At 34.6% G+C, this 25,023-nt stretch overlaps 1 long non-coding RNA gene across 6 annotated transcripts in view; it reads left to right on the top strand.

Annotated features, from left to right (window-relative positions):
* Nucleotides 1-1,949: 1,949 nt before the first annotated feature.
* LOC128549476 (uncharacterized) overlaps nucleotides 1,950-25,023 on the top strand; it is a 41,909-nt gene continuing 18,835 nt past the window's right edge. The window contains exons 1-3 of one of the 6 annotated variants that reach the window (XR_008367741.1): nucleotides 1,950-1,994; nucleotides 11,419-11,553; nucleotides 12,326-12,442. This is a non-coding gene — a long non-coding RNA (uncharacterized LOC128549476). Of the gene's footprint in view, nucleotides 1,995-10,815; nucleotides 11,554-11,652; nucleotides 11,699-12,325; nucleotides 12,443-23,254; nucleotides 23,385-25,023 lie in introns of those variants that run through there. The other 5 variants (XR_008367744.1, XR_008367740.1, XR_008367739.1 and 2 more) reach the window with 5 other exon arrangements.

Below are 25,023 nucleotides of genomic sequence, written 5' to 3'. Positions count from 1 at the left end.
CTCTAGAATGTTAACAAGCTTTTCCTTTCATTTGACCTGGTGACCTAGTTTTTGACCCCAGATGACCCAATATTGAACTTGTTTAAGATTTAATTGCGAGTAAGATTCTGACCAAGTTTAAATAAGATTGGGTCAAAAGTGTGACCTCTAGAGTGTTAACAAGACTTTCCTTTCATTTGACCTGGCGACCTAGTTTTTGACCCCAGATAACCCAATATCGAACTTGTCCAAGATTTAATTTGGAGTAACATTCTGACTGTTATATTAAGTTTTATTAAGAATGGGCCAAAATTGTGACCTTGTTAACAAGCTTTTCCTTTGATTTGACCTGATGACCTAGTTTTTGCCACCAGATGTCCCAATATCCAACTCGTCCAAGATTTTATTGAGAGTAACATTCTGACGTTTTATTAAGATTAGGCCAAAACTGTGACCTCTAGAGTGTTAACAGTCAAACTGTAGACGATGACGAACGGACGAACCTTATTCTTTCTGCAAAGCAATGAAGTAGTAGGCAGAATGTTTTCAAGAAGACGGAAGTAAAATTCAAACAGTTTTTTTCCCAAAAAGTTCATGTACATTTCCATGTTTTTTTTATTTATGTCATTTTAAGGAGTTTTTGAGGACTACCATCGAATTCAAGGACTTTTCAATGCTTGTGCGTACTCTGTTAAAACATTTACAATGTCAAGTATTAAAACAAACCTTGAAGTTGTTTTTCCAAAAGGCTTGTGTCTTCACCTTTTTCGATACGTTCCAGTAACTCGACCAACAGCGTCTGTTTTGTGTTAACAAGGCATGTCTTTAAGCTCTTATAACCATCTGCACCCTTAGATCTGAATTTTTTCAAAATTTCCCAGTTCTTTTCTGATGTGTTTTGTTTTTCCTGTTTAAAATATTTAACTGTATATATATATAAAGAGCGGGTTTCCACAAATCATGACATCTGTGCAGTCTGATCATGATCTGCACTGTTTGCCATTCAGTCAGTATCTTTTAGGTGTGCATTCCTTTTAACAACTAATGATACTGTCGAAATTGTAACAAGGAAAGTTCATTGCAGAAATTTAGCAGGGTAAGAGTTAGTTCAATATATGCTGTTTTTGTCTTGGAGTAGAAAAAAATATATGCATGAGCATGAAACAAGCACATGATAAGTAACATAATATTAGAACATGTATTGGCAGTATGTATGTGTGAGGCAAATATATCAGAAAGTTTTAAAAAGAATGAAAACTACAAAGAGAAACAAGAGGACCATGATGGTCCTGAATCGCTCACCTGCCCCCACATGAAGTGAGTATGACGTCGTTTTTTTCTATTATTTGACATAGTGACCTAGTTTTTGAGCTCATGTGACCTACATCTGAACTTGACCTAGATATCATCAAGATAAAAATTCTGACCAATTTTCATGAAGATTCATTGAAAAATATGGCCTCTAGAGAGGTCAAAAGGTCTTTCTATGTTGAGACCTAGTGACCTAGTTTTTGACCGCAGTTGACCCGGTTTCAGACTAGACCTAGATATCATCAAGATGAACATTCAGACCAACCTTCATACAGATCCCATGAAAACTATGGCCTTTAGAGTGGTCACAAGGTTTTTCTATTATTTGACCTAATGACCTAGTTTTGGACCGCATGTGACCCAGTTTCAAACTTGACTTAGACATAATCTAGGTTAACATTCTGACCAATTTTCAGGCAGATTCCATGAAAACAAGAGCTCGTCGAATACGAAATGCCCCCCTTGATGCATTCAGTAATTGCACAAGGAACAGAAATTATATGCTCACTGTAAACAAAAGTTCTACCGTTCTGGTTCAATCTGACCTTGACCTTTAACCTAACAAGATATCACAGAGTGATCTTGGCGCCCACCACTGAGCCATTTTTGAATGTTCCAAATTTTAAGACTAGGTCAAGGTCAACAATTATTTGGACTAAGTGATAGAGCAGCCCTTTTTTTGTTTGGCAGATTCCCTAGAGAGCGTACGTATTTGTCCGGAACCGCTTCTATAACCTAAATAAACAGAATTTTATTTCTATGCATAATGCTGCCAGAATCCACTTTTGTTTTTTTTGCTAAATGTCATGCATATTGTTCTCTTAATTAATTTTACCATGCCCTTGCATTTATCTGCGTTTACTGTCCGCCATATTGTTGTTGTTGTAATCTTGACTGCCAGAAATGTCGAAACCCAACTGGTTCAGCAGTGGTATGTTCAGGTATAATCCACAACCTGGCACCACAGAATTGGAATGATAAAAACTAGTATACGAATAAACTAGGGCTGTGGATCGTCAGACAAGTGGCGATCCAATCCGATCCGCAAGTCGGGGCTGACGATTCACAGATCGAACCACGGATTACCAGCAGTAACGAACATAATGATACAAAAATGCAAGCCTGTTATTTTTGTACTTCTTTCTTTATGGAATCTAAACTTTGCAGTTCTCATAGTGCACAGTTAAATAGTTTTGACCTATGTTTAATGTTTTGCTCATAAATTAATGTAAGGTTTCGCGGGTGGACTTGCAGATGAACAATATGACGTCGGTCATTAATATCACAATATTTAGTAACAGTTCCGCACTTTTTGATAAGAAAATTTTATTTGTTGGACAGAAATTTCGTATCTAACTTTTTATTGAATTTAATTACTTAAATGATAAATGTGACAGATTTCATATTAATTTTAGTTCGAATATAAGACCAATGCTAACTCTACCTTAGACATTTGTTTACATCCGGTTTAGAATCTGACAACGCGTAATCGTCTTAGATGTGCAAGAAAATTCATTGAAGACGTTTAATGTAGCTTTAATTTAGTTTTATTGATAGAATTTTACATATTGCATGTATTAATGAAAAAGATCGCGATCCAGCGATCTTGACAATGAGGAATATCCGTACTCAAACTTTTGGTCAAACTCGTGGATATCCGAGTACTCGGATACCCGTTACAGCCCTAGAAAAAACGCGTGAAAACTCACTTTCCCGTTTTTAGCTCACCTGTCACATAGTGACAAGGTGAGTTTTTGTGATCACCCTTCGTCTGTCGTCAGTCCGTCCGTCTGTCAACAATTTCTTGTCTGCACGATAGTGGTTTCATTTATGATCTTATTTTAACCAAACTTGCACACAACTTGTATCACCATAAGATCATGGTTCCTTTCTTGAACTGGCCAGATCCCATTATGGGTTCCAGAGTTATGGCCCCTGAAAGGGCCAAAATTAGTTATTAGCTCACCTGTCACTTAGTGACAAGGTGAGGTTTTGTGATCACCCTTCGTCCGTCGTCCGTGCGTCTCGTGCATCCGTGCGTCAACAATTTCGTGTCTGCACGATAGTGGTTTCGTTTATGATTTTATTTTAACCAAACTTGCATACTTGTATCACCATAAGATCACGGTTCCTTTCTTGAACCGGCCAGATCCCATTATGGGTTACAGAGTTATGGCCCCTGAAAGGGCCAAAATTAGCTATTTTGACCTTGTCTGCACAATAGCAGCTTTATTTATGATTTGATTTTTACCAAACTGGCACACAACTTGTATCACCACAAGATCTTGGTTCCTTTCTTGAACTGGCCAGATTCCATTATGGGTTCCAGAGTTATGGCCCCTGAAAGGGCCAAAATTAGCTATTTTGACCTTGTCTGCACAATACTAGCTTCTTTTATGATTTTATTTTAACCAAACTTGCACACAACTTGTATCACCATAAGATCTTGGTTCCTTTCTTAAACTGGCCAGATCCCATAATGGGTTCTAGAGTTATGGCCCCTGAAAGGGCCAGAATTAGCCATTCTGACCTTGTCTGCACAATAGCAGCTTCATTTATGATTTGAATTTAATCAAACTTGCATAAAACTTGTGTCACCATAAGATCTCGGTTCCTTTCTTGAACCGGCCAGATCCCATAATGGGTTCCAGAGTTATGGCCCCTGAAAGGGCCAAAATTAGCTATTTTGACCTTGTCTGCACAATAGCAGCTTTATTTTTGATTTGATGTTAACCAAATTTGCACACAACTTGTATCACCGCAAGATCTTGGTTCCTTTTTTGAACTGGCCAGATTCCTTTATGGGTTCCAGAGTTATGGTCCCTTAAAGGTCCAAAATTGGCTATTTTGGCTTTTGCAGCCATATAGAGACTTCATTTATGGTTTTATTTGATAAAAACTTCCAAAATATCTTCAACAACAATAAATCTTAGATTCCATGACAAATCAGATCCAATCGTAGGTTCCAGAGTTATTTTATATCTGATTACCTCCCCTGATTGTAATCAAAATGGATTTATATCAGTAAGTACTTATAGGACTTATTTGAAATTTGATTATTCTTATTAGTTGGACTGAGACAATCAGGGTAGATAACTATGGACTGATTTTATGTCAAATTACCTCCCTTTATTTCAAATTAAAATTGGTATATCTCTGTAACTAATGAAGATACTGATCTGAAATTTCATTTATGTCAACAGATTTATTTGGCAGAGCCTTCTTTTGTTCATTTACAATATATTTTTTTAATTACTTCCCTTTTACGTTACTATAAATAGCTTATTTTAAGTAACTTTTTTATTATTGGCTGTAGGGAAAAACCAAGACCACTTTTCTGTGGTACAACATGGATGGTACCTCCAATTTTTAGGTGTATTTTGACATATCTGTACCTTGTAAGAATTGTTTTTTCTTCTTGGTTAAATTTCTTCCCTTTGTTGTTCCTGTTCTTTGGACTTAAATATTTTTACTGAGGACCTACTTGTCCTCAAGTGCAATGATAACAGGTGAGCGATATAGGGCCATCATGGCCCTCTTGTTTTGACCTTGTCTGCACAAAAGCAGCTTTATTTATGATTTGATTTTTACCAAACTGGCACACAACTTGTATCACCATAAGATCTTGGTTCCTTTCTTGAACTGGCCAGATTCCATTATGGGTTCCAGAGTTATGGCCCCTGAAAGGGCCAGAATTAGCTATTTTGACCTTGTCTGCACAATAGCAGCTTCATTTATGATTTGATTTTAGCCAAACTTGCACACAACTTGTATCACCACAAGATCTTGCTTCCTTTCTTCAACTGGCAAGATTTCGATATGGGTTCCAGAGTGATGGCCCCTGAAAGGGCCAGAATTAGCTATTTTGACCTTGTCTGCACAAAAGCAGCTTCATTTATGATATGAATCTAATCAAACTTACATAAAACTTGTGTCACCATAAGTTCTCGGTTCCTTTCTTGAACCGGCCAGATCCCATAATGGGTTCCAGAGTTATGGCCCCGGAAAGGGCCAGAATTAGCTATTTTGACCTTGTCTGCACAATAGCAGTTTCATTTATGATTTGATTTTAACCAAACTTGCACACAACTTGTATCACCACAAGATCTTGCTTCCTTTCTTCAACTGGCCAGATTCCTTTATAGGTTCCAGAGTTATGGCCCCTTAAACAGTCAGGGGTGTAACTGTTTTAAGTTATGTAACCTATTTCAGTTACTTTTTCAAGCATTTTATAACCTGTATTAGTTATAAAATAAGGATAACCCAGGTAAGTTATTCAAAAAACGCCTTTTTACTGTTCTCACAAAGTGACCTTTAAAGTATAATTAGTAGCAAACTGTGGTTAATCAAATTCTCTTTTAGTCTGATCATGACCTGATGAGCATAATGGGATGTTAAGAGTTTTATAGTTTAAATACCATTTGCGTAAGACTTTATCAGCCTTGCCTAAAAAAATTTACTGCACAGCTGGAAAGATAAAAGGCCAAGGGTTCAGGAAATGACTGCATTAGTCACATTCAAAATGAGGAATTGACAATGGAGGGCTTTGAAATATTTTATGATAACTGAAACAAGTTATGAAAGTAAACGCAGTAACTCAAGTGGGTTATAAACTGTGATAACTTGAAACAGTTACACCCCTGACTGTTAAAAGTCGAAAATTGGCTATTTTGGCTTTTGCAGCCATATAGAGACTTCATTTATGGTTTTATTTGATATAAACTTCCAAAACATCTTGAACAACAATAAATCTTGGATTCCATGACAAATCAGATCCAATCATAGGTTCCAGAGTTATTGTACCCTCCGACAACAAAGTTGTAAGGGGGGGTATACTGGTTTCAGGTTGTCTGTCTGTCCGTCCGTAGACACAATCTTGTGCGCACCATCTCTCCTCATTCCCTTGACACAATTTAATGAAACTTCACACAAGTGATCAGTAACAACAGTAGTTGTGCATGGGGCATGTTAGGTTCTTTCAGAAAAAAAATTTGCAGAGTTACGGGACTTTGTTTTTTGTTACTATACTATATACATAGACACAATCTTGTGCGCATCATCTCTCCTCATCCCCTTGACACAATTTAATGAAACTTCACACAAGTGATCACTAACAATAGTAGTTGTGCATGGGACATGTTAGGTTCTTTCAGAAATTTTTTTTGCAGAGTTACGGTACTTTGTTTTTTGTTACTATACTATATACATAGACACAATCTTGTGCGCACCATCTCTCCTCATCCCCTTGACACAGTTTAATGAAACTTCACACAAGTGATCAGTTACAACAGTAGTTGTGCATGGGGCATGTTAGGTTCTTTCAGAAAAAAAAATTGCAGAGTTATGGGACTTTGTTTTTTGTTACTATACTATATACATAGACACAATCGTGTGCGCACCATCTCTCCTCATCCCCTTGACACAATTTAATGAAACTTCACACAAGTGATTAGTAACAACAGTAGTTGTGCATGGGACATGTTAGGTTCTTTCAGAAAAAAAATTGCAGAGTTACGGGACTTTGATTTTTGTTACTATATTATATACATAAACACAATCTTGTGTGCACCATCGCTCCTCATCCCCTTGACACAATTTAATGAAACTTCACACAAGTGATCAGTAACAACAGTAGTTGTGCATGGGGCATGTTAGGTTCTTTCAACGACAAAAATTGCAGAGTTATGGGACTTTGTTTCTTGTTAACATACTATGTACATACAGTCTGCATTATGCAATCTTGAGCGCGCCTAATCTTCCGAACCCTTGCACACAATTTAATGAAACTTCACACAAGTGATCAGTACCAACCCTAGTTGTGCATGGTGCATGTTACGTTCTTTTAGATAAATATTCTGCATAGTTACGGGACTTTGTTTTTTGTTACTATATTGTATACATACAGTCTATATACATACAGTCCACATAATTATGCAATCTTGTGTGCATCAAATTGCAATGTACTGTGTCAGTGCATGCGGGGGGGTACATTCATCACCTTTAGTGATAGCTCTAGTTTTATATCTGATTACCTCCCCTGATTGTAATCAAAATGGATTTATATCAGTAAGTACTAATAAACTTTGATAATGTGGCAGTTGAGTCCAATAAGTCCAGGGATGTTCAATGATAATCAGTTATAGATCTATATTGTAAAGCAAATATTGGATTTACCTGTATTGGAAAATAAACAGTGTCGATTGTATTGAGGTCAACTGCCACATTATCAAAGTTTATTAGTACTTACAGGACTTACTTGAAATTTCATTATTGTTATTAGTTGGACTGAGACAATCAGGGTATATAACTATGGACTGATTTTATGTCAAATTACCTCCCTTTATTTCAAATTAAAATTGTTATAACTCCATAACTAATGAAGATACTGATCTGAAATTTCATTTATGTTAACAGATTTATTTGGCAGATCCTTCTTTTGTCCACTTACAGTAATTTTTTTTTATTACTTCCCTTTTATGTTACTGTAAATAGCTTATTTTTAGTAACTTTTTTATTTTTGGCCGTAGGGAAAACACGAGACCAGTTTTCTGTGGTACATCATGGATGGTACCTCCAATTTTTAGGTGTATTTTAACATATCTATACCTTGTAAGATATTTTTTTTTCTTTTTGGTTAAATTTCTTCCCTTTGTTGTTCCTGTCCTTTGGACCTAGATATTTTTTCTGAGGACCTTCTTGGCCTCAAGTGCAATGATAACAGGTGGGCGATATAGGGCCATCATGGCCCTCTTGTTAAATGTTATTTGCTTTCAACATGTTCAACATGTACTATGTTAAAATTATTTAAATATAAAATAATACTGATTTTTATTTGTATCATTACATGTTTATAGATGTACAAACTAATTTAATTGCCATTAAAACCTCATGCAGTTTCTTTGATCAGTTTATAACACTTTTGCATTTAATTCACGTTCAAAGATATGTGATCAATACTAATTAACAGAAATTACTTAATTTGTTTTAACTGTTTCTTTTATTGTTTTATACCTTTTAATTTTACATTTCATGTTTATTTCGGATTGCTCCAATGCTGCCTATTTCCACATTCGTACTAGTTTATTTTATCATTCCAGTATGGTGGACAGTATGCGGCGAGTATACTTTTGGAGACACGGTATTGCACAGATAAATGAAAGCTAGGGCATTACTTGCTGAAAATTGAAATGTTAAATTTATTTAGATAATATTAAACATGCATAATACTTACCAAAAGAAACAAGTGAATTTCAGAGCTTTATGCATAGAAGTTAAATTCCGGTTCCCTAGCCAATGCACAGTACTTAGGCTAGAGGACCGGTTCCGGACAAATAAGATCGCTGTCTAGGGAACTGATTCCGGTTCTCCAGCCACTGCCTTTTAGTTTTGGGGAAGGGTGGCGGGTCCTTTCAGAAGGGGAAATTTGCGTCGTAAAATACCAGATTGGGGATTTTTTTAATAAAAAAAACAACAACAAAAAACAGATTGGGTAAGATCAGGGCCTCCCCTGGCTCTTTCACACTTTTAGCCGTGACTTTAGCCAATTGCAAGATCTTGGAATCATTTCATAGCCCAAAGTGCGAGAATTAGTAGCCATTATTTTTTCTTTTAAATCTCTATTTAATTTTATATATTTTAACCAAGCAATTTGCCCTTGAACCATTTCATCCTAATATCACATTGAATCAAAAATAGTTTATAATCTTCTCATTAAAATGTTTTAATTATTTTTCAGCAAAAGTAATTGCTCAGTGTATAAAATTATTCCTTTAAAAGTTTGCAATTTTTTTAATTATCTCCCTTTATTTGGCATTTTTTCACTACTTAGATGTTTATAAAGCATTATTAATATTTAGCTTTTTATTTTTGACCTTTTTATTTCAAACTTAATATATGGTCATTTATCAAAAACAGAGTTATCTTTTTGTATTTTATGACTTTTAAAAAGCTTTTTAAATGCTTAAAATTTTATTATATATTTATTTCAGTTTATAATCTATTCTATATACCCTTCCGCTTAGCTCAGTAGGTAGAGCGTTGGTCTACGGATCGCGGTGTCATGAGTTCGATCCTCGGGCGGGGCTTATGTTCTCCATGACTATTTGATAAACGACATTGTGTCTGAAATCATTAGTCCTCCACCTCTGTTTCATGTGGGGAAGTTGGCAGTTACTTGCGGAGAACAGGTTTGTACTGGTACAGAATCCAGGAACACTGGTTAGGTTAACTGCCAGCCGTTAAATGACTGAAATACTGTTGAAAAACGGCGTTAAACCCAAAAACAAACAATCTATTCTATATAAAAACGCGGTCTATGCTCTGCGTAGCATTTATATGCTTCATTGTGTCTGAAAGGGCGGATAGACCATAATTAAACTTAAATATAGATAGAATCTATTCTATACAATATGTAATTGTTACTGTATAGCGAAAATACCACCTAAAGGTATGATTAGCACTTTGATTTGAGGCTCTTGGGAGGTGCTTTAAAAAATCATTGGGCACCTGAAAGAACCAAACATTAACTGCTTTAGTTCATTTGTATCTAAAACTTTCCTCACTTAAATTTTCCAAACTCTACTGAAATGTAACATACACATAGATTGAAATGAACACGATTGAAATCTTTGCGTCGACTGAAATGAACGCGAGTGAAATCTTGGGGATAAAAGTATAATTTATTATTTTGCCTTGGGAATGGGGCCAAATTTTGGTCCCAAAATTGGCGTGAAAAGGGCTGTAATCACAAGAAAGATAACTCTTGCAAATCCTTGTTGCAGGATTTCCGAAAAATGTGTCCGCAAAGAAAATGAAATGCTAGCATTCGCTTTTCAAACCTATCTTATCATGTTACATAGAGGGTATTTAAAATACTGTATGATTTTTAAGACTTAAAAAATGTGCAGTTAAGAATTTATACACTGTTTTCCAAAGTGAAAGTACAATGAAAGGAAGTATAGAATATACAGAATGACAACAGGAGATAATCTCATGTGAGATCATATCAGCCATTATGTTAAATTATTGAAGCATTTGCCGATTTGATCAATTGTGATCAAATCAACAGACGTTAATCAAACTATTCCACTGGCGATACGGTTGGCACTAGTCCAACTAATTTGACGCGATCTGTGGAAACATTGACATAATTTTTTTCATTGTCTCCACTAGCGTCAAGTATTCAAAACACCAAAATAGTTAAAGCAATTTCCGATGAAATTTTCATAGCTGTCAACGCTTTACATGCTTCAAAATGCTGATTATTTTACGAATTGGCTGTAAATTCAAATAAAACTTACATATATCAAAAGGGGTTTCAATTCCTCTTTGATTTATGTAGAAATTATCAATTAATATCCAAAATTACAAATTTTCTGGTGCGCAAGCGATAAAACCAAGACATTTACCTGACTGTGTACTGTGTTCCTTCAAAGTTTTGATGTTTAGATTGCCCGTCACAAATATAAAACAATTTGAACGTCAGATTGTTTTGACTAGGTCAGCACATTATTGTTGCTATATACATATTAAATGTTTCCTTGTTGCGATAGTTTCACATGTTATTGTCTAAGTAATCATAATAAATAATGCCTGAATTCACCTTAATCAGGCCCAAAAAGCCCTAAACTGTTGTTATTTAACCTTTAGCATGTGTCGGCTAGTGATTCTGCCTTTGTGACCAGTGCATAAAGTCCATTGGTAAATGAATACTAATCAGTTAACTTGAAGTCAATGTTGACTGTAAGATATTTTGAAGACTTTGAGAATTACCCTTTACCCTCCTAAATTACTAAAATGGACTGGTCTATCATTCAGTCTGGACAATACAATTTATCATTCAGGGGGGTGTTCTCTGAAAATTTATTGATAGCATAGTGAACAGTGCAGACCAAGATCAGCCTGACCATCCATGAGTTAGGGCCACGTGTGAGGCACATGCTGTTCTCCATGACATTATTTGTACTCGACCTCTGTTTCATATGGGGAATTGCCAATTACAGAGAACAAGTTTGTACTGGTACAGAATCCAGGAACACTGGTAAGGTTAAATACCTGCCAGAAAACAACTGAAATATTGTTGAAAAATAGCATTGACCTCAAAATAAAAAACAAACAAATCTTTTGCAGTGCATTGGGAAGTAACAGTAAAGCAGAATACCTACAGTCCATGAAGTTGAGAAATGAAGAAATGCAGCTCTGAATTGTTTAATACGGTGTGTGGGGAAAACATTGTGGATATGAAGCATAGAAATCATGTATCAAGTCAGATCATTTTTATTTAGAACCATTTTCCTCTAATCCAGCTGTACTCTGAGATATAGAAAAGCTGAACACAAACAAAACATGCTTTTTTGTAAAAATAAAACATACTGGATAGTGGATATGAAGCATAGAAATCATGTGTCAAGTAAGAAGATCATTTTTATTTAGAACCATTTTCCTCTAATCCAGAACATGCTTTTTTGTAAAAATAAAACAAATGTTACAATGGAAGGGAGGTAACTCAATTTTAAAAAAGAAAACTAAAAGGCTATATTTTAAGAAATTGTTTTTTGTTTGTTTCATATAAAATTGAGCTACTTCAGATCAATTTTAATACAGTTTCCAGATATTCATTCCATCAGAGATCTATTTTCCAACGTATTCATATTCATACATTCGCTTCAAAAATACAAAAAGAAAAGGTGATGTTGAATGGTATGCAGTGAGTGTAAGTCAGTTGAAGTCGGGTACCATCGTATTGCAGCATTCCAGAAAGCGGTCTACAGAATAAATACCATACTTTCATTTTCAAGTAACAACCTGAAAACAAGCGAATATAAACATAAAGTGTCTTATTTTATGAAAAGTGAAATAATGTCCATAAAATTTGACTCTTTGTGATGTTCAGTTGTGCCAAAATGGAAAAAATGGGATCTATTTATTTGGCAATTTTTTACCAAATTACAGCTATATATCTAAAATTCTCCAGCTTGATTTTATTGTGGTATATGTGCATCTAATATGTCTGTGCACTTTATATTTCTTTTTGCAGTGTGAAGTAACAGTAACACAGAATGGCTAGAGACCATTAACTTGAGAACTGAAGAGATGCAGGTCATTGTTCTATATGGTGATTGGTGGAACCATGGTGCAGTTTTGAATTTATAAGGTAGATCATTGATACATGTTTCCATGTAACCATAAGAGGTTACTGGCAAGCAACCTATGTGAAAAAAAGCTTCGGACCAAGGGAACTAACTTTTGCCGCACCTCTTGATATTACACATAGTTTGTTTTCGGCTGTGACTAAATACAGAGTTGGTGCACCTGTGATATATTACAGACTCCGGTATATACCGGATTAACTAAATTTGAAAGAAAATATCTTAAATGTATATATTTTGTAACCATGGTGATACTAACCCTAACCTCTAGTCAGTATATCGATGGGTCAGTGCAACATGGTCGTAACTTGATTTTTTTACCAAATACACTTTTTTACATAATTTGCCTTATTTAACAGAAATACATCACTTGTTAAAATATCTAAATCACATTCTTAAAATTAAAGTGAAAAAAGTAAAATTGTCAAAAGGTTGTATCTCAGGAAGACACTTTCAGTCAGTGCAACATGGTCGTAACTCAACATACGTCTTTGTTGCACAGAGTTAGTATGCTATTTCACTTTGAAATTTCTGTGCAACATGGTTGTAACTCACAAAGAGTAACATATTACAATAGTTAAGGGGGAATGGTACTTTGTCAAAATTTAAGATTTGCTAATAGTCGTATATACCAAAATAAACTTGAAGATATTTCAAATTTGTATCATCATCTTTTAGAGCGATAAACATGCGTATGACGTTACCATGACGTCGCAAACATGACCCGTTTTCGCGCTTTTTACGTCCGTTAATGGTAGCACTAAAATGGTATAAAACTCGATACTACAAACGTATTGTTGGCGTCAATGCATTAGATTATATATCAAACGACAGAATAAAGCAATTTCTTAGTGATCATTAACATGAAAAGGTATTTTCTATCCGAATTTTCGAAGGAGGTTCGAAAACAGACATTTGGTTGTTTAAGAAAATTCAGGGAAAAAATCGCTTCTGATCCATTTTGCAAAAAAATGGCCCGTGGAATTTTTGCCAATTTTTTGTATGTAAAAATTCATTATGTTGTTAATGGCTGTGCCAAAATAGAAAAAAGTTCACCGAAGCGTTTTTCTAGTACAACCGTTTGAATTAGAGCATTGTGACGCAGTAAACAACGTCGCTTAAGACATGACGAAAGCACGTGAATATTTACATTATTAGCCTTATTTTTACACCAGTGGTTGCAAAGATGGTGCTCTCCATACATATGTGGAACTATGCTTTCTAGCGCCTGTATTAATTCAGCTTCTCCTTTTTCTTCAAGATTTATTGAAACTCACTTTGCACTGGAAAACAAGCTTGCAATGGAAATTATTTTCTATTGTTAATTGTTCTTTTAAAAAAAAATATTCAGGACAATTAAAATGTAGAGTAAAAATATGTTTGTACATCAGTCCAGAATTGCTTGCCTCTTTATGCAACTGAGCACGAATATCGGGCTCCATAGCTTTTACAGAATTGCTCCATTTTTTTGGCATCTGTGAAGTTGACCATATTTAATTGTTTTCGTGTAAACTTTGATAAGTTTTCACACAGTTATTGTTACTTTCAAACATTACATATGTTGCAACAATATTTGTTACTTATTTATAAACTTGAACCCATATAATAAACAGTTATTGACTGTTAAGGGCCATCGGATATGATGTGATATTCAACGGAGGAGGACAATATTGACCTCTTCAGTGAATACCATAGCATATCCAATGGCTCAAGGGTCAATAATAATATAATTTTCAAAACGAAATTAACATAAATAATTGACAAAAAACTCAATAAAAATATTGCTCTTTTTCACTCTAACTTTTAGAAAATTATTAAACTTATATAGCAGTCATAGATAATTATCACTCACACGGGTGTGTTAAATTACATATATATTATTTTTTATGTGTATTTATTTTATGTAATAAGTTGCTTTGAAACAAACATAATATTTTGATGGCAAATTTATATTTATAGATAGATTTATTGATAATATTTCTTTAGTGCTGATATTTACGAGATTATCCCATTTTTGTTTTCATGCAAAAATATAGCCAAGGGAGACAAACAGATACTGATTAAGTACGGCTGTTATATACATTCTTATTACAGAAACACAACCTAAATTATAGATTTGTACCAGCATCGTGTTGACTTGTCAGGAAATTATCAGTAGCGCGGTACGGTGACCTCGGAAAAGGGCGCATAACATGCGAGATTGTCGGCTTATATGGAAATTCCAAATGAATTCATATTATTGTTTGTTTTGATTGATAGAATCCTGTTTTACGGCCCTTTCAGTATTTCAGTTATGTCAGGCAGGTAGACAAGCTTACTGCCGCTCATTGGCTGTTTTTTTATTAAAAATATAAGCATTCTTAATTTATTAAGACCTATTATACAGCCATTCTATTCAAACTTATTCTTTCTAAAATACGTGTAAAATAAAAGCTCAGTACATAATCCAGGATCGGGAACGGATTTAGCATCTTTTTGAGTGATCGTTCTCTAGTGTATACTGCTAGTTTCTATTTGGATCAACATTGCAAACTTTAATATATTTTTTATTGAATTTTAGGAAAGACAATATTGTGAAACAAGCCGCGACGGCATATGGACGAACATTCATCATTCTATATCGTTATGTCGTCATGTAAACGGAAGGGGCATGTCCGTGATGGCATGTTTAAAATTCATAATTTAGTCGTTTCTATTCAGGCTTTTTTCCCCGTCCTGTGCAACAAATAACTAATAACAGAAATATTTAAATGAAATGAGCCGCGCCTTGTGAAAACCAACATACGGTGGCTTTGCAGTCTGGTCAGGATCCATGCTGTTCGCTAACGGTTTCCTAAATTGCAATAGGCTTTAAAAGCGAACAACATAGATCCTGACAAGACTGCGCAAGCTGGTGTGGATCAAAGCTAGTCGCAAAGCCACTTTGTTGGTTTTTTCATGGCGCGGCTCAAATAACATATGTTAAAACAGGTAGAACGGTATCCATTTATGTAATGTTTTGACGTGTAATCTTTGCAAACAGTACACGGCGGAATCTTAAAATTCATACGTAACATTCGAATTTTAAAATTCCGTTGTACTGCTTGCAAAAGAAAAATAACGTATATATATAAACTGTCAACTTTTAGGACTGCCTACGTGGTCTGATTCACTGAGATATCTCACTGATGGAGGACTGTAAGTTCGAGCCCCGCTACCGAACATGGCTCTTTATGTGAGAACACTTGGTAGTTTTGTGTCGGAAGTTAGGGGTTTAGTACTGGTCGTTCCCAGGAACATGTTTAAGGAAACTACCCGCCATACTGTGAAACGAGCGTAAAAACTTGATTCAGAAAATTAATCAACTTTTTAACAGTCTTATTACCGTTTCTATAAATCTGCCTTTAATTGTATCATTAATACAATTTAAACGAAATTCACATTCGGATAGAACTGTGCGGAAAAGGTTCTGTAAAATCATTCTAGGAGTTCGTCCTCAGACTTCCAATGCTGCTGTTCTTGGTGAGCTTGGTCGTTTCCCTCTTTCTGTTATATGTAAAGAGCGATCTCTAAAGTATTGGTTAAATATAATGAAAACTCCCCAGTCACTTGTACACAAATTTTTATAGAACAGTGTGATTTGTTAAATAACAATATTGAATCTACTTGGGCTTCAGCTGTTAAAAGACAACTGGATATCTTAGGATATAGTTATTTGTGGAATAATCAGAACTATGATATTAATTATATGCCATGTTAAACAAAGATTACGTGACCAGTATGTACAAGACTGGAATGATGTGATAAGTAACCAGTCCAAATTGTTTTATTATAGAAAGTTTAAAAAGGTGTACAAATTTGAAAAATATTTAGATGTAGTAGGTAACGATTTACATAGAAAAGAAATGTCTCGTTTTAGGCTTTGTTCTCATAATCTTGAAATTGAAAGTGGAAGATTTTCTGGAGTTGAAAGAAACTTACGTGTTTGTAAACTTTGTACACAAAATGTAGAATCTGAATATCATTTTCTGGTATGCTGTCCAATTTATAGAAATCTTCGTCAAAAGTATGGTATTGTTCAGTCATTTCCATGTATAAATAAATTTGCAAGGACATTATCTTCAAGTAATAATAAAAATATAAGAAATACAGCCAAATATGTATATTATGCTATGCAATTAAGAAAGGAAAAACTTACAGATATTGCTGCTTCTTAATGATTAATATATATATTTAGAACCTATAGTTGTTTTTTTACTGTATATTTTGTGATATCTTGGCCATCCTTTTTATTTCTGTAAATGGCCAAAGGTATATTGTATATGCCGATATGCCAATAAATCTGAATCTGAATCTGTATTTTAATTATCCCATGCTTACCTAATGCAGCTGCAACGTTTATTAAATAGGGGTTCCGTAAAATGCCGTGGCATTTTAGATTTTACATTTAAAATGTAGTACACTATATAGACCATACTTAGTTTCGGAAAATAGGTTTTTTCCAGTAAAGTCTTTGTTTTGAGTTTAACACCATTTTTTCAACAGTTTTTCAGTCATATAACGGCGGGCTGTTAACCTAACCAGTTTTCCTGGATTCTGTACCAGTACAAACCTGTTCTCCGCAAGTAAACTGCCAACTTCCCCACATGAATCAGAGGTGGAGGACTAATGAATCAGACACAGTGTCGTTCATCAAATAGTCACGGAGAACATACGCCCCGTCCGAGGACGAACTAGCGACCCCGAGATCCGTAGACCAACGCTCTTACCTATTGAGCTAAGCGGGCGGGCTTCAGTAAAGTCTTTTTCCGCATATTTTGCAACCATTGTCAAATACATTACCAAAATATGCATAATCGACGATTCTTCTATTTTGCTTTTCTCCGTTTTATTATCACTCCCGACACTCCCTTTCTTCAAAAACTTAACTTTTCTAGCCTTCTGAACTGTCCGTATTTATCGCGACTTATTTTAGAGAGCAGCTGAGTTTGAAAAAGGTGCATGAAGTGGCTATTGAAATGAACATCAAGAACTTCTAGTAATTTAAAAGATACGCACTTTTCAATGAAAATATTTTGGAATACTGCATGTTATGAAATGTGTAATATTTTTACGATTAGATTGAAATATTTAATTCATGTCTCATAACTGCTTGTTTATAGGTTTCCAGGTAGAATTATGACAAGCCATTTAAAATAAACACATGTAACGTTACATAACGATTACATGTCTTTTAACGACGCTGCAGTAGTCAAGTTCAAACGGTTTTACTACAAAAAACGCTTCGGTGAACTTTTTTCTATTTTGGCATAGATATTAACAACATAATGAATTTTCACATACAAAAATTTGGCAAAAATTCCACGGGCCCAATTTTTTGCAAAATGGATCAGAATCGATTTTCTTCCTGAATTTTCTTAAACAACCAAATGTCTGTTTTCGAACCTCCTTCGAAAATTCAGATAGAAAATACCTGTTCATGTTAATAATCACTAAGAAATTGCTTTATTCTGTCGTTTGATATATATCTAATGCATTGACGCCAACAATACGCTTGTAGTATCGAGTTTTATACTATTTTAGTGCTACCATTAACGGACGTAAAAAGCGCGAAAACGGGTCATGTTTGCGACGTCATGGTAACGTCATACGAATGTTTATTGCTCTAAAAGATGATGATATCAATTGGAAATATCTTCAAGTTTATTTTGGTATATAAGACAATCAGCAAATCTTAAATTTTGACAAAGTACCATTCCCCCTTAAATGATAAATAAGGATGATTTTTGTTTTTAAACAACTTTGAAATGGTATTTATACTACAAAATTAATATTATTACCATATTTCATATTTTGTTAAGTGATGTTAAGAATTTATTGACCAACATGTTTAGGATTTTACCAAAACATTAAAAAGTCTTACTCTGTTAAAAAAATACTCTGTTAACTATTTCTCAGCAAAACCTCTTCCAAATTCAGTAGTTTTTAGCATCAGAAGCCCTATTCATAATGTCTTGACTTAATTTTAAGAGGAGAAAATGCACCTTTTTCAAACCTGTCAAGACACACGCATTTTGGCCCTAGATCACGCTCACACGCCTTCTATTCAAGGCCACACGCATTTTAAAGAAATAAAGAAATCAATTGTTTTTTTTTTCGTAGAAAATTTATAATAATACTGAATCAAACATGCGAGGCGACATTGACACAGTGTTTCTATACTGTATAATACATCTTTTACATTCACCGGTGCAACGTGTTATTTCTACCGCATGAATAAACGTCACAAAAAGTAAACACGGAGGGAGACTATTCAAAACCAGATATATTTTGTGTTAAAAATCTATATTTTCCGTGTGAGGGCGTTTCCAGCTTTTAGGGATCATCGCCCTCTAGACCCCCACGAGGGAAAACCTTCCCTTTGAACCCTGATCACACTCGTGGCCTTTGTGGAGCCTTGACAGCTATGCTTTTTAGCTCGACTATACGAAGTATAAGTAGAGCTATCCTACTCGCCCCGGCGTCGGCGTCTTTCCGCAACTCAGGCTATTGTGCAATATCTTCATCCACAACTGGAGTCATTAAACACTCCAATGACAGCTCTAGTTTCCTCAGATGTGCCCAGTTTCACTATCCAGCATCGAAATAGTCGAGCGCGCTGTCTCCTGTGACAGCTCTTGTTATACTTGTAATTATTAAATAAACTTTTCCCTTTTTGCAAGTTTCATGTAAAACTGTGAAAGGATAACAATGAACATTTTTCTTTTGTATGCATATTTCCATGAATTGTGCAAAATACAAAATGGTATTATTAAAGGTGGAAATTTTTCTGTGCTATAAGTGAAGCATGACTTCTGCTTGTAAAGCTTGTATTCCGATAAGTTTTATTTGGATATACAGAAGATTTTTTTAGGTATATCGAATATTTGTATAAGTTGTTAAACCACTAAAACATAAATGATCAGCATTAATAATTTTACATTTAAATTTAATGAATGAGTTACTTGATTTTTGTGTTTCAAAAACGCCCAACATAAAGGCCTGGCTGATCAAGGGCCATGGCCAAGAGAGCCCATGCTCCCTCTATATCCCCCACCCCACAGTGACTTAAACTCATCGAAGTTGCATGCAAACAAAATAATATTTTCTCAATATATAGACCCAAAACTGCACCAGAGGCCACCATTTCATGCCTGCATTTCAAAATTTCCAGAAGGGGAGATGCTCCCGAGCCCATAACAGGAGGGAAGTATCCCCTCTGTACCTCAACATATAGACCGATGCAAATGCACTAGAGGCCATTATTATGTCTCCCACACCACTGTGTGGTGGGAGACATATTGATTAACTCCTGTCTGTCTATCCATCCGTCTATCACAGATCTTGTCCACACTCTTAAGTCGAACAGTTCTCATCCAATTTTCTCCAAACTTGAAAAAATGCGTTTGCCAATAAGTCCTCATCCAAGTTTGATAACTAGCCAAATCAACCCAGGCACTTTGGAAGTATGGCCCTTGAAACACTGGTTTTTGATAAACAAAGCACTGAAAGTCTGATTGGATTGTATTTGATAATCAAAGTTCTGGAAGTCTGATTAGGTTGTATCAAAGCTCTGAAAGTCTGATTGGGTTGTTTTTGATAATCAAAGAACTGGAAGTCTGATTGGGAATTAAGAATATATAGGGAGAAGGGTTTTACGCTTGAACATTTCTCGTCCGATCTCATACTACTATTCTGATGACTTGGCAGCTGTGGGAGACATGTGCTTTTCTCAAAAGCAGCTCTAGTTTCATACCTAATTTTCAAAAACTTCCAGAGGAGACACATTCCCCCTCCCCAAATAGGAAGGAGGTATTATACCAAACAGGAAGGCGTTATCCCCTCCTGTACCTTAAAATTTACGCCCAGAAATGCACAACAGGCAACCATTTCATACCTAAATTACAGAAATTTCCAGGGGAGAGCCCTCCCCCTCTCTCCTCACTTGAGTCTTACTAACAGTAGGGAGGCCTAACCTCTTGTACCTCAAAATTCAGACCCAAAAATGCACAAGAAGCCAGTATTTCATAACTATGTTCAAAATATTTCTAGTGGGGAAACCCTCTGAACCCCTTCTATACCTTTACATTTAAACCCAATTGCACCTGAGGCCACCATTTCATACCTATATTAAAAAAGAAAATCCAGGGAGAGAACCACCTGACCCCCTTAACAGGAGGGAGGTATCCCATCATGTACCAAGTTGTGACCCAAAAAGGCACTAGAGGCTTCCATTTATTACCTGTATTCCAGAGGGAGACCCCCCTGACCAACCTAATAGGAAGTGGGGACCCTCTTAATACCTGAAAATTTAGACAAAAAATATGCATCAGAGGCTGCCACTTCATACATATTTTACAAAATTTTTCAGGAACAGACCATACTGACTTTCAAATTTTACATCAGGTGTATGGCATCATTTTTGATGTTAGTTTCATGTGACTGTGTTGTTGTGTTTATAATGTTCTTTAATTATAACATTTTCAGTTTTACTCAAGCTAAAGAACAAATTTATCCATTGATAATTGTTTAAGTGTAGATTTTTTATGTAATAAAAAGACATTTAGACTTGTATCAAGAAGCATGCACATTTTTTTTGCAGAATAGTATTTTGCTCCTTGGCATGCGTTATTCATGCTGCAGAACGTGCATATTCTTGTTGAAAATCTAATAACTAAACACAGACATATTCAAATATCTTAGACCTTAAAGGCTCATAATGCCTATATTCTATAAAATATGCAAATATCTTGTATTTTAAAGACACTCAGTGTCTACTTACTGTAAAATATTCAAGTACCTTGGACCAGTCAAGCACTTATTGTCCATTTACTGTAAAATACTGAAATAACTTTGACCATAAAAGCTCTCAGAGCCTATATTCAGTAAAATATGTAAATATTTTGGACAAGTCAAGCTTCTATTGTCCATTTACTGTAAAATAATGAAATAAGTTTGACCATAAAGGCTCCCAGTGCCTATATTCAGTAAAATATTCAAGTACCTTTGATCAGTCAAGCTCTTATATTATGTCCATTTACTGTAAAATACTGAAATAACTTTGAATATTAAAACTCTCAGAGCCTACATTCAGTAAAATATGCAAATATCTTGGACCAAGTCAAGCTCTTATTGTCTTTTTACTGTAAAATACTTTTAATAATTTAAAATGTGTTTTTGTAGTAGTACATTTTTAGCTCATCTGATTTTTTGAAAAAAACTGATGAGTTATTGTCATCACTTGAGCGGTTGTCGGCGTCGGCGTCTGCGTCGGCGTTGCCTGGTTAAGTTTTATGTTTAGGTCAGCTTTTCTCCTAAACTATCAAAGCTATTGCTTTGAAACTTGGAATACTTGTTCACCATCATAAGCTGACCCTGTATAGCAAGAAACATAACTCCATCTTGCTTTTTGCAAGATTTATGGCCCCTTTTGTACTTAGAAAATATCAGATTTCGTGGTTAAGTTTTATGTTTAGGTCAACTTTTCTCCCAAACTGTCAAAGCTATTGCTTTGAAACTTGGAATACTTGTTCACCATCATAAGCTGACCCTGTACAGCAAGAAACATAACTCCATCTTGCTTTTTGCAAGATTTATTGCCCCTTTTGGACTTAGAAAATCAGTTTTCTTGGTTAAGTTTTATGTTTAGGTCAGCTTTTATCCTAAACTATCAAAGCTATTGCTTTAAAACTTGCAACACTTGTTCACCATCATAAGTTGACCCTGTACAGCAAGAAACATAACTCCATCCTGCTTTTTGCAAGATTTATGGCCCCTTTTGGACTTAGAAAATATCAGATTTCTTGGTTAAGTTTTATGTTTAGGTCAACTTTTTCTCTTAAACTATCAAAGCTATTGCTTTGAAACTTGCAACACTTGTTCACCATCATAAGCTGACCCTGTACAGCAAGCAGCGTAACTCCATCCTGATTTTTGCAATAATTATTGCCCCTTTTGGACTTAGAAAATCATTTTCTTGGTTGAGTATTATGTTTAAGTCAACTTTTCTCATAAACTATCAAAGCTATTGCTTTAAAACTTTCAACAGTTTTTCACCATCATAAGTGGACACTGTACATCAAGAAACATAACTCTATCCTGCTTTTTGCAAGAATGATGGCCCTTTTTAGACTTAGAAAATCACGGGTAGGACAATATTTCTATCACTCAAAAAAAATCAGATGAGCGTCAGCACCCGCAAGGCGGTGCTCTTGTTATTTCTACATATTATATGATTTTTTTTTGACATTTTTGCGAGTAAAACAAGTCAATGAAAGTACAGAAAAAGATAAATGGATATGCTTAAAAATATTGAATTAATAGTCTTTTGAATAAACATCTCTGTTATGAATTATCTCCAATAAATTACTTGTTATCATTTAGTTACGACCTTGTTGCACTAAGTTTTTGACAAAATTTCCACACATTTCAGCGCAACATGGTCGTAACTGGAAAACTTTCAAATAACGTTAATTAACTCCTCAGTGAACATTTTTTTGACATTTTTTCCCATAGTATTGTAGTTATTATTGTTATTTGATAAAAATAATATAGATTGTATTGTTTTTCATTACATCATTTGAATATAAAAATGTTTTTTGCTTCTCCTGTAAAGTTTTCAAAAATTGAGTTACGACCGTGTTGCACTGACCCATCGATATTATGCATTTGATACACTAAATGCGTGCGGACATGCAAAAAAATGAGTAATTTTGCCGTGCGCTCCAATGGATAATAATTCCGCGCCTGCGCAGAACGGCTGCACCAACTCTGCAATGAGAAACATTCTTTGTTTTCAGACTCCTTTCCACATACTACAAACCTTCGTGTTCACTGATGCATGATAGCGAGTAAGATATGGAACGAAAAATGGCAAAGATGTTCCCGTTTGTGAAGAAAGCACCAAGTTTTGCATGAAATTACTTTAAGGTATCCCAAATCCTACAAGAGTAGGAGACACGCTATATCTGTCCTGGAACCTCCTTTTAAATCAATTTTAAAAAGGGAGGTAAAAATGTCTTGGAAAAAAATAATTTTCCTTTAAATTGAAATTTATTTATAAAGTAATGTTTCATATGATCTAAACATGGATAACATATCACTAGCATAGACAAACAACCATTTGGTATCGACAGATATACAAAGTTTACTGCAAAATACTCTTATTTCTCAAGATACATACTAAAAAGGGAGGAAATTATATTTTACTGTATGTTTAATTTCACAACTGCATGTAAAAATATGTTTCTTATGAAGAAAGCATGAGAGTTTGAATTTAAGTATTATAAGGTATACTGGATCGGAAATGGACTACATATACAAAAATGTTAATTCATTACCTTTACCAATTATAACCCTTGACACAAAATTTATTCAATTACATTTTATACACATTCAATATACAAGACTCAGGAAAAATATGAGATCCTTAAAGGGGAAATTGTTAAAAATCACAATTTAAGGGCAAATTAATTTATTTCAATCGTTAAATTTTAACAAATATCATATTACTGAACTTAACATAAATAAAGAAACAGAATTCATGGATCTTATGTATAACATATCAGAAAAGTAAAACATATTCTCATGTTTAGGTCCACGAGGTTACCTTTATATCTGTAATTATTAGGGGGCAATATCTTTATATCAAAAAGAGAGACCCTTCAATAGATTATTTTTGTATGTTATATGTATATGACATGATCATGTTTTCAAATCAAATGACTTATCCAAAGACCCATAAAATAAATGAAACTGATATTTACACCCTTTTGATATATATCCAGGAATTGTAATAGGTTTCCCAGCACTTCTCCTATACATTTGTTTGACAAATTTATATTTCTTATACATGAATGTGTTATTGCGCTGGCATTTAATTGGTTCTATGAAGTGTACATAGTAATGAAAGTCAAGTGTCATTACTGGTCAATCCAGATTTAACAACAGAATCAAGCAATGCAAGGGTCACTATTAAGGTATATAGACACTAAATTGAAAACTGGCGCGGAAAAAAATCATGGTAATCGCAAAATGGAGCATTTAAAGAGTCCTCCTCCTTTGCTCTGTAAAGGTTTTTTTCCTTCCCTTTTTACATTTTGTTTTGCTGAAATCACATAACGGATCTATCCTTGGCATATAGGAAGCATTTTCACAATAATATGATAGCATGACAGATTTATTAATTGAAATATTCTGTAGGTCATACAATTTGGGATATCATTTTTACTTGATATTGTAGTTGGTTTGTTTGACTGAAGAACATTACCCGCAATTTTCTTTTGATGTTCTTATTCAGCACCGACAATATTCTTTAATAAAATGTAAAAATGTAAGCTACAGACATTTAGAACGGGTCCTGCTCTGTGCTGTAGCCATTTGAAATTTGTCAATTTTATCTTAGAATATGCCAGCTATTTAGTATGTTCATACCTTAATGACTCTCCCCAAACATGGCTTCATAATTATATAAATATTAGAAATGCCAACATGAGGTAATTTAGATGTTTTCATGCTGTCTATTTCTGTTAGAATCTAGAATTTTATCTGGCACAATTTACTGACTTAC

The sequence above is a fragment of the Mercenaria mercenaria genome, chromosome 16, assembly GCF_021730395.1.
Source record: "Mercenaria mercenaria strain notata chromosome 16, MADL_Memer_1, whole genome shotgun sequence".
In the NCBI taxonomy this organism is placed as follows: domain Eukaryota; kingdom Metazoa; phylum Mollusca; class Bivalvia; order Venerida; family Veneridae; genus Mercenaria; species Mercenaria mercenaria.
Note: the sequence above shows the minus strand (reverse complement) of the source record. Positions and strands in the feature narration are given on the sequence as shown.